This window comes from Jaculus jaculus, chromosome 8 (genome assembly GCF_020740685.1).
Source record: "Jaculus jaculus isolate mJacJac1 chromosome 8, mJacJac1.mat.Y.cur, whole genome shotgun sequence".
In the NCBI taxonomy this organism is placed as follows: domain Eukaryota; kingdom Metazoa; phylum Chordata; class Mammalia; order Rodentia; family Dipodidae; genus Jaculus; species Jaculus jaculus.
The window spans coordinates 86,150,111-86,159,426 of record NC_059109.1 but is presented as its reverse complement, the minus strand read 5'-3'; positions in this window follow the sequence as shown (position 1 = coordinate 86,159,426).

Sequence of the window (9,316 nt, the reverse complement as noted above, 5' to 3'; positions counted from 1 at the left end):
GGGACCTCCCAAGCAAGGCTGCTTTCACGACGCTTTTACGACACGGGGCAGGTCGGCTCCACAGCGCCCTCCGACGGCAGCCCCGGGCGCCTTAAGTGGCTGGTGCGAGGTACCAGCTCCGCCCGCCCTCAGCTGGGAGCCCGGGCCCAGGGAGGGAAGAGGCACTGCCTGATGTGTGAACCGGTAATGGGCCACGGAAATCCCGAGTCATTTCGGCACGCAGGCTGAAACCCTCCCAGTGTGCGCCGCACTTGCAGGATCTCCATGGGGTGGTGGTGGTGGTGGTGGTGGTGGTGGTGGTGGTGGTGGTGGTGGTGGCAAGGATGGCTGAAATATTGGTATGAAAGTAGGACTAACCCTGTTCCTTTTCTTCTTGGCATTGGGTGCACATGAATAGGTCCAAAGCAGAAGTGGGAAAATGTCCTTAGTAGCAATTGCTTGCTTTGCAAGTGTTTACTGCATAAGGTATAGCTCATTGTCCCATTTCATTCTTCCAACAACTAAAACAGACCCATCATTACTTATAATAAGCAGGCCTAAAGAAGAAACTTGGGTTATTCTAAAACAGGCCAAGTCTATGGCCATACCACACTGAATGCGCCCGATCTGGTCTAAAACAATCCAAAAGTAATGACACAGTTTATTGTAAAAAGTGGCTGTTACATTACGTATTACATTGAGCCACATTATAGATCTGAGCATTTTATCATCCTCGATCTCTTTTTTTTTTTCTTTTGCTTTTCTTCCTTTTTTTTGTGTGTTGTTTTGAGGTAGGGTCTCACTGTAGCCAAGGCTAAACCTAAACATCATGCTTAAAGTTAAGAGGTTTTTCAACTGTTTGCAAACTCTTAAGGAACGAAAGAACTATTTTTCAGGCTAAAATACGTTGGGATAGCTTGCTTAAGCTTTATCAATTTAAGTCATGGGTAAAACATAAATTGTTTTATGTTAATAAAAATTTCTGTGGTACATAAAATCAATAGCTATCAAATTTAAGCCAAAATCGTTGGTTGTCAAATAATGTTTTTTTTTTTTCTTTCAAAAAGATTTATCAAGGGTTATATTAGAACTTAGCTGGCTGTTTTGGTTTTAAAAAAAAAGGCCAGATTCTACTCTATTGTATGTAAGTCCTATTAAGACATATTCCCTACTTTAGGGCACAGCCTTATGCTCAAACAATGGTCCTCATCTGAGGAAAAAAAAAAAAATTCAAGCTCTGTGGGTGTTTCCAATGTTCCCTGGGTAATTTGTACCCATACAGGTTTCTGAACTAATCAAAGATGTTTTCAAACACAGGTGCTAAGACTTTATACTGTCTTACTTGCCCTTTTCTTTTTTTCAATTTTTATTAACATCTTCCATGATTATAAAAAATATCCCATGGTAATACTCTCCCTCCCCCCACTTTCCCCTTTGAAATTCCATTCTCCATCATATCCCCTCCCCATCTCAATCAGTCTCTCTCTTATTTTGATGTCATGATCTTAAGGGAAGAATGTTGTTTTTATATTAACCATTCAGGTATAATTAAAGACTCAATGGCAAAAATGCGAGAGAATTTGGAAAAACGAAAGAAAGATAAGCTGATAGAAGATGGTTTGATTCATGGTTCAGTCATTCCCCATGGTTAACAACTCTGCTGTCTGCTTTTTAGCAGGGCTATTACTTTTATTTTTGTTGCTAATCACAATAGGACCTTGGATTATTAATAGATTAGTTGCTTTTTGTTAGGGAACGCATTAATACAGTACAGCTTATGGTTTTAAGATCACAGTATTTATCATTAGACTCTACTCACTAATTCAATTGGGATCCAAGATTAGCTCCTCATGGTACAAGGAGAAGGGGGAATGAAGGACCCTGAAACTAGACTGACACCATGACAGGCTTCAATAGGGCACTGCCCTGGCTAGGCTGAGTTTTAAGCTAGCCCTTAGACATGCCCAGGACTTGTGCCTTCTGCCTTTCTGCCCCACTGCTGCCCGCTTAGCCAATCATTATGAAGATTACCTAACCTGCCTGGGATTCCCCTAGACCCTGCCCACCAACTTTGCCCACCAATAATATCCTAAACCAATCAGAATAATACAAGTACAGTCACTGTTTAAATCAAGCAATCATGTACCCATCTCCTTCTGTAGAAGCCCCAGGAGGGGACCCCACGCTCTGCCCGGATATGGCGACACCCCAAATCACTCACGAGAAGCGCTCTTGATGCAAACTACAAGAGGATTTTATTCCAAGTGCGCTGGGGCCCACAGTCGTACACCGCACAGGAGTAGAGGACTGCAGAGCCCCGAATGCAGGAACGGGACAGTTTTTATAGGGTTTCTAACAAAGCCTGTACATTAGACGAATCATTTTTTAATATCAGGAGCCCGCAGGGTGCGAGCCAGTCAGTTCGTGCCACCCTATAGTTTCTGAGCCAATTAGTTTAATTTGTTCAAGCCCCTCGTGGACCAATCATTCTCTTATGACCTTGGAGGTCAGCATTTGCGCAGGTCCTTAGGTGGGGGTAGCAGAGTATGGTATCAGCCTCCTATGACCTTGGTGGTCTGAGGCAGGCTGCTACAGCTTATGGTGCGAGCTACTAAGGCTTACAGTGTGGGCTATTAAGGCTTATGGTGCAGGCTATTTATAGAAACCAAATAAGTGGTTCACTTCATTACTCATTTCCCATCCTTGAGGGCTATCTCATGCCCTTTTTACCTAGTTTTATATTAGGAGTGGGCTCTGATATAATGAGAAGAGGGATTCTTTACTTACTTCCAACAGAGAGTAAAGCCTGGAGTTTGAGGTATGCAGGGGCCCACTTAAGCTCCCCTTGGAGCGTGACAGTATTTCTGGGCTTCTGAATTCTTGGGCCTTTCATTTCACACTTTTTCTCTTGTTAATAGTTCTAATCCTAGAACTTGGAAGGACTAAATGTAATCTTCCTCTCTGCCCTGAAGTCCCTTATATTGTTGTCTAAGTATCATGATCTGGACCGCACTCACTTGTTCTCTAACAAAAGTAAAAATCTTATTAAGTATGCAAGGCCCAACTGAAAGCATCAGGAGCAAAACCATTAAGGGTCCCATCAGGGTGGAAAGCAGAGTAGTCATCCAGGGGGACTTGTTGAACCATCCCTCAAACCATCCTTGGTCAGCTTCCCTCTCCCTTCGACGCTTTTCTAGTCTTTCTCTGAGCTTGCTCATGGAGTCTCTGATAACTCCTGAGTGATCTACATAAAAGCAACATTCTTCCTTTAAGGCTGCACATAATCCGCCTTCTTTTAGGAACAGTAGGTCTAATCCCCTCCGGTTTTGTAAGACCACTTCAGATAAGGAGGTCAGGGACTCCTCTAGATTACTAACAGATTTCTCTAAAGCTTGGAGATCCTCATTTATGACAGCATGTAGTTTACCAAGCCCTCTTTCTAATTGTTGTGGTCCCATGACCAGGGCTGTGGTCCCCGTCCCCACATTGGCGGCTATCCCTAAGCCAAGTATGACTGCTAAGGTAAGGGTTATAGGCTCCCTTTTGGATCGGGTGGGATGATAGTTATATTCATCGATGACTACTTCCTCAGGATGGTAGTAAACCTGGGGGACAAGCTGGACCATTGTACAGAAATTTTTGGATGGGTTAAAAACTGAAGTAGAAACACAGGGAGTTAGCCCAATATCATATGCCCACCACCTGTTATACCCTGGCACTAGATATTGGTTGTCTGAAGTCTGACTATAGGTCAGAGTAACATTACAAAGATGTTGCTGGGATGGGGGGGCCTTTCCTATACATGCCCCCCTTCCTGAGACCTCGGGGAGAGTCAACTTGTTTTTGGTCCCCCATGAACACCGGCTATTATGTTCTTTAGTCATATTAAACTCTCCCATAGTTGCCATCCCCTCATAGTAGGGTGGTCCTGAGGATAAACAAAGCCAGCAGGCAGAGGTAATGTTGGGGTTGGTGGCATTTATGGCAAGGAAGGCCCCTTGGATTAGGTTAAAGAGCCTCTGTCTTGTCCCGTGTGGGGCTTCCGAGAGTGGGCTAGTCAGAGGGGTTCTAGCAGTCGTTATGTGATGGGTCTTGGCTGCCACTGTGGGTGGGAGCTTGGGTAATGCCACTTTAGGGGGTCCCTGTTCTACTAGAACTTTATTAGGTCCTACTGGTCTTGGGGTGGGAGGCTCTATCTTAAGTCCTATAGTAAAGGTTAGGCCCTTATCCCATCCTGTCATATAAAACCTGAGTCCCCAAGTTTTTTCTTTTATCCAGTCTCGGGACTCTCGACCTTGGGGGGTGAAAGAGATGCTGAGAGGAACTGCTTTTTTTCCATCTAATCCTTCCTGCACAGTAATCAGGTCCCAGGAGTAAACTGGGTGCCAGTAGGTATTGCCTGTAGTTTCACAACCCCAGTATTTACAGTAGAACTGTTTTATCCCTCCATAACTTCATTTAGAAGTTCGGGGGCAGACATAAAATGGAGTATGCTGCATCTTACGTTGGGTTGGCCCAGAGCTGCACCCCGGGTTGTCTGCCATGTATTGGCCGTGGGAGATGACCCCTTACGTGAGTGCCCGCTTAGCCACATGAGAGTGGACTTCTCTAGGGACCTCCTCCGGGGTGAACTCTGGGATATCCCAAAATTCTATCCCGGCTACCAGGGCACATATGTCTGGGGTCAGGACAGGCCACCAAGTCCAGGGGGGTGCTTCCCTAGTTGCAGTCCATATTATATTCCCCGTTTGAGAAAGCACTTGCCAAGTCAACTTTTGGGGGGGCATGGGGATTGGAGGCATCACCTAGCTGGAGAAGGAGAAGCCACACGGCGAAGCCTAAGTTTAAGGGGATTGTCTGTCCTCTCGGCTTGCCATTCGGGGCCCGGTGGCGGAGCAGGCATGACGTGAGATGCATGGATCCAGGCGGGTATTCCTTCAACTTTCATGGCCGTTGGAGTGGTCAGTAGGACGAGGTAGGGGCCCTTCCACCGAGTCTCAAGGTTTCCTGCGCGGTGGCGTCTGACATAAACTGAATCTCCCACCTGGAGGCGATGTGGGACCTGTAAGTCTCCTTCTCCTGAGTAAGCCTCCCGGAGTCGCTTCCACGCTCATTATCTCACCCACTTGAGCGCCTTGAGCCTAGAGAACAGAGGCTGGGAAAGCGGCACATCAGGACTATGTATAGAGGTTATTTCTACCAGTGGAGGAGCCCCCCCCCCCCCGTATAGCAATTTATAGGGGGTCAGTCCAAATTGTCCGGGTGTGTTTCTGACCCTAAAGAGCACAAAGGGTAGGAGAGCTATCCAATCATTAGCGCCAGTCTCTGCGGTCAATTTGGTGAGGGTCTCTTTAATGGTTCTATTTATCCTTTCTACCTGTCCTGAGCTTTGGGGTCTGTATGCACAATGTAATTTCCAATCAATCCCCAATATTTTGGCCAGTCCCTGACTTACCTGGGCAACAAAGGCTGGACCATGGTCTGATCCTATTACCTTGGGTATCTCAAATCTTGGGAAAATTTCTTCCAGTATTTTCATAGCCACCACGGTTGTGGTTTCTTTCTTGGTAGGATAAGCCTTTACCCATCCTGAAAAAGTGTCTACAAAAACTAGTAAATACTTATTACCATACTTAGCTGGTTTTACCTCAGTGAAGTGCATTTCCCAGTGAGCACCTGGGCGGTCTCCCCTTAGCCTCTTCCCAGGAGGCATTCTTGAGGGATTAGCATTGACCATCTGGCAAGGTACACAATGCTTGACTACTGAGCCAGCTATCTCTGGCAACCTCAGAATATGGTAAGGAGACGTCTGCAGCAGTTTTTGTAGATGTTTGGCGCCCAGATGGGTTAGGCGGTGTATTTGTTGAACGTACTCTAGTCCCTTTGCTTGAGGTAGAATCTTTTCCCTCTGAGGTAAAACAGGCCCCCTCTGGAGTTTCAGAGAACTGGCCTAACTTTCTAACTTCTTGCCAGTCACCTGGGGTATATCGTTGCTCACTTTTTTGGTTTTTTGGCTTTTCTATTATGGGCAGAAGGTTGAACCCCTGGGCAGCCTGCTTGGCCACTTGGTCAGTCATCTGGTTTCCTTTGGAGATAAAATCTTTGGCTTTTTGGTGGCCAGGGCAATGCATAATGGCCAGTCTTTTGGGTAGATGTAGAGCTTCTAGCAAACTTAGAATTTCTTCGTTTTTAATTACTTTCCCTGCTGAAGTAAGTAGCCCTCTCTGTTTGTAGATGGCCCCGTGTACATGTGCAGTAGCAAAAGCGTACCTGCTGTCCGTGTAGATATTCATAGACTTTCCTTCAGCTAGTCATAAGGCCTGTGTGAGGGCTATGAGCTCAGCCTTTTGTGCTAAAGTTCCTTCTGGCAGACTGCTGGCCCAGACTGTTCATGTTCCGTCTACTATCGCCGCCCCAGTCATCCTCTTACCTTCTACAATGTAACTGCTTCCATCTGTGAACCAGGTTAATGTTCCTCCAGTCAGTGGGACATCTGTGAGATCCTTTCGGATCCCAGTTTCCTCAACCAGCAGTTGATGACAGTCATGAGTCACTGTCTTATCAGTTTCTTCAGGCAGAAGAGTAGCGGGGTTGAGGATGGCAGGAGGGGCAAACGTTATCCTGTCGGTGAGGAGCAGGCTCTGGTAGTGAGTCATACGGGCGTTAGTCATCCATTGGTCTGGGGGCTGCCGGACAATGCTCTCCAGGGCATGGGGGGCAATGACAGTTATCCTCTGCCCTAGAGTTAGTTTATCAGCATCTTTGATCAACGTGGACACTGCCGCTATGGCTTTTAGACATATAGGCCATCCATTAGCCACGGGGTCAAGTTTCTTTGATAGGTAGGCAACGGGTCTTCTCCATGGCCCTAAGGATTGGGTTAGGACTCCCCGGGCTATCCCCTTACACTCATCTACGTAAAGGGTGAATGGTTTAGTCACATCAGGGAGGGCTAGCGCAGGCGCAATTAATAGTGCCTTCTTGATGGCATCAAATGCCCCCTGGTGTTCAGAGGTCCAAATGAATTTTCCTTTCTCTTTAGTTAGTGGATAGAGGGGGGCAGCTAGGGTTGCAAACCCTGGGCTCGGGGAGGGGCTCCGAGCCCCGTCCTCCCTAGTCTTCATCTTCTCCAAGGGTTAGGACCCTAGGTCTTTTGCTGTTCTTCTTAGGGCAGTCTCTTGCCCAGTGCCCTTTCTCCTTGCAACAGGCACATTGATCTCTATCAAGTTGGGTCCTGTTGCCCAGGTTCCCTATCTGCCTAGGGCCTGTCCTAAACTTTCGAATATTTCTCTCCCTTTTTCCTTTTTTTTCTATCATTGTGGCCAGGATCCTGGTCAGATTTTTCTCTTGTCTATTGCGCCTATCCTCCCTTTCTTCTCTCTTTCTCACTTCTCTCCTCACGTTCTTCTCTCTCTCTTTCTCCCCTTTGCTCCTTTTCCTCTTCTGTCTCCTTTTTGTAATATACCTTTTCTGCCTCTTTTACTAAATCACGCAGCTCAGCTTCCTGTAATCCCTCCAATCTCTGAAGTTTCTTTCTGATATCAGGAGCTGACTGTCCTATGAAAGCTAATGTTACTGAGCCTTTTTGAATCTCAGAGGTGGGGTCAAAGGGTGTGAACTTCCTAAATGCTTCCATGAGCCTCTCAAGAAACATTGAGGGAGACTCCGTTGGCCCCTGCATCACCTCTCTCACCTTGGCCAAATTGGTGGGCCTTCTGGAGGCACCTCGAAGACCCGCCACCAGAGCCTGGCGATACATTTTTAAGCTCTCCTTACCTTCAGCCGTATTGTGGTCTCAAACAGGGCGAGTCAGAGGGAACCCCATGTCTATCTCATGCTGCAGCTGCGTGGGCTGCCCATCGGCCCCAGGGACTTTTTTTTTTTTTTTTTTTTTGCGCCTCTATTAAAATTTTTTCTTATTCCTCAGTGGTGAAGAGTGTCTGCAACAGCTGTTGGCAATCGTCCCAAGTAAGCTGATGAGAAAACATAAGAGATTCCATCAGCCTCGTGAGGCGTTGGGGTTCCTCTGAAAAAGGGGGTGGTGGTTAGCTTTTCAGTTATAAAGATCTGCAGAGGAAAAAGGCCAATATTGGAGGGGTTGTAGTTGGCCCCCCAGCATGGGAGGACCTGCCTCGCGTAGCGGCAGTGTTACAATTCCATTTGCTCCCTCCGGGGTATATTAGGAGTGGGCTCTGATATAATGAGAAGAGGGATTCTTTACTTACTTCCAACAGAGAGTAAAGCCTGGAGTTTGAGGTATGCAGGGGCCCGCTTAAGCTCCCTTTGGAGCGTGATAGTATTTCTGGGCTTCTGAGTTCTTGGGCCTTTCACTTCTTCTATGTTCAAATCCCCATAAAAACCCTACCCTCCCACTACTTGGGGCTCTTGTATGGATCTACTGCTTTGGTAAGGTCAAGAGACTGAGCTTAAGCCTGAAATAAAGCTCCTTGCCCTTGCATACGTGTTTGGTTCTCCTTGGTGTTCACTGGGGGCACCGAGACCTGGGCATAACATCTCTAGGTCCAGTGCATGATATCATAATTGTGCTATTATCCACCTTTCTCCTTTTTAAAAAATCAGGTTTAAGGCTGGGTGTGATGGCACATGCCTTTGATCCCAGCACTCGGGAGGCAGAGGTAAAAGGATCACCATGAGTTTGAGGCCACCCTGAGATTCCATAATGAATTCAAGGTCAGCTTGGGCTAGAGTGAGACCCTACCTCAAAAAATCAAAAAAAAAAAAAAAATCAGGTTTAATATTTGCATAGTATCCTATGGCATTAGCCTCATATTTTTAGTTTTTTAGTCTTACTATTTGTTAAATATTCATTGTAAAGCCAGTGTTTCTGGATTTATTTTGGCTACTCAATGTACATTGCACTTTTTATTTTTCATTCACCTACTTTCCTGAATGTGTATTTTACTAGTTTCTAACAATGCATGGTTCATGATGATTGAGTTCTTATATGTTAAAGTGTTTGTTGGACACACACATATACACACACACAGGATGGTTTGTCTGATAGCCCAGTTTCATCTGGACCATTGTATAAACTATGAAAAATTCTGACTTCAATAGTCCTGCCTCCTTGAGATAGATCTGGGGAAAACTCTTCAGCATCCTGTGAAAGGGGCATGTAACCCAGCTTCTTCAACCCCCAGTTTTAGGGTAAGATTTCTGTTTTGAGTTCAGCAATGTAAGAAGGCACAATGGAAAGCCCCTGGATTGCTGTTTTGGAGTAGGTAGTGGTGGTGATGGTGGAGCATTCTTTCATCTTTCTGCAATCAATAGCTTCAGGTACTACAATGGCCTATGTAGGGTTAGGGTACTTAAGCAC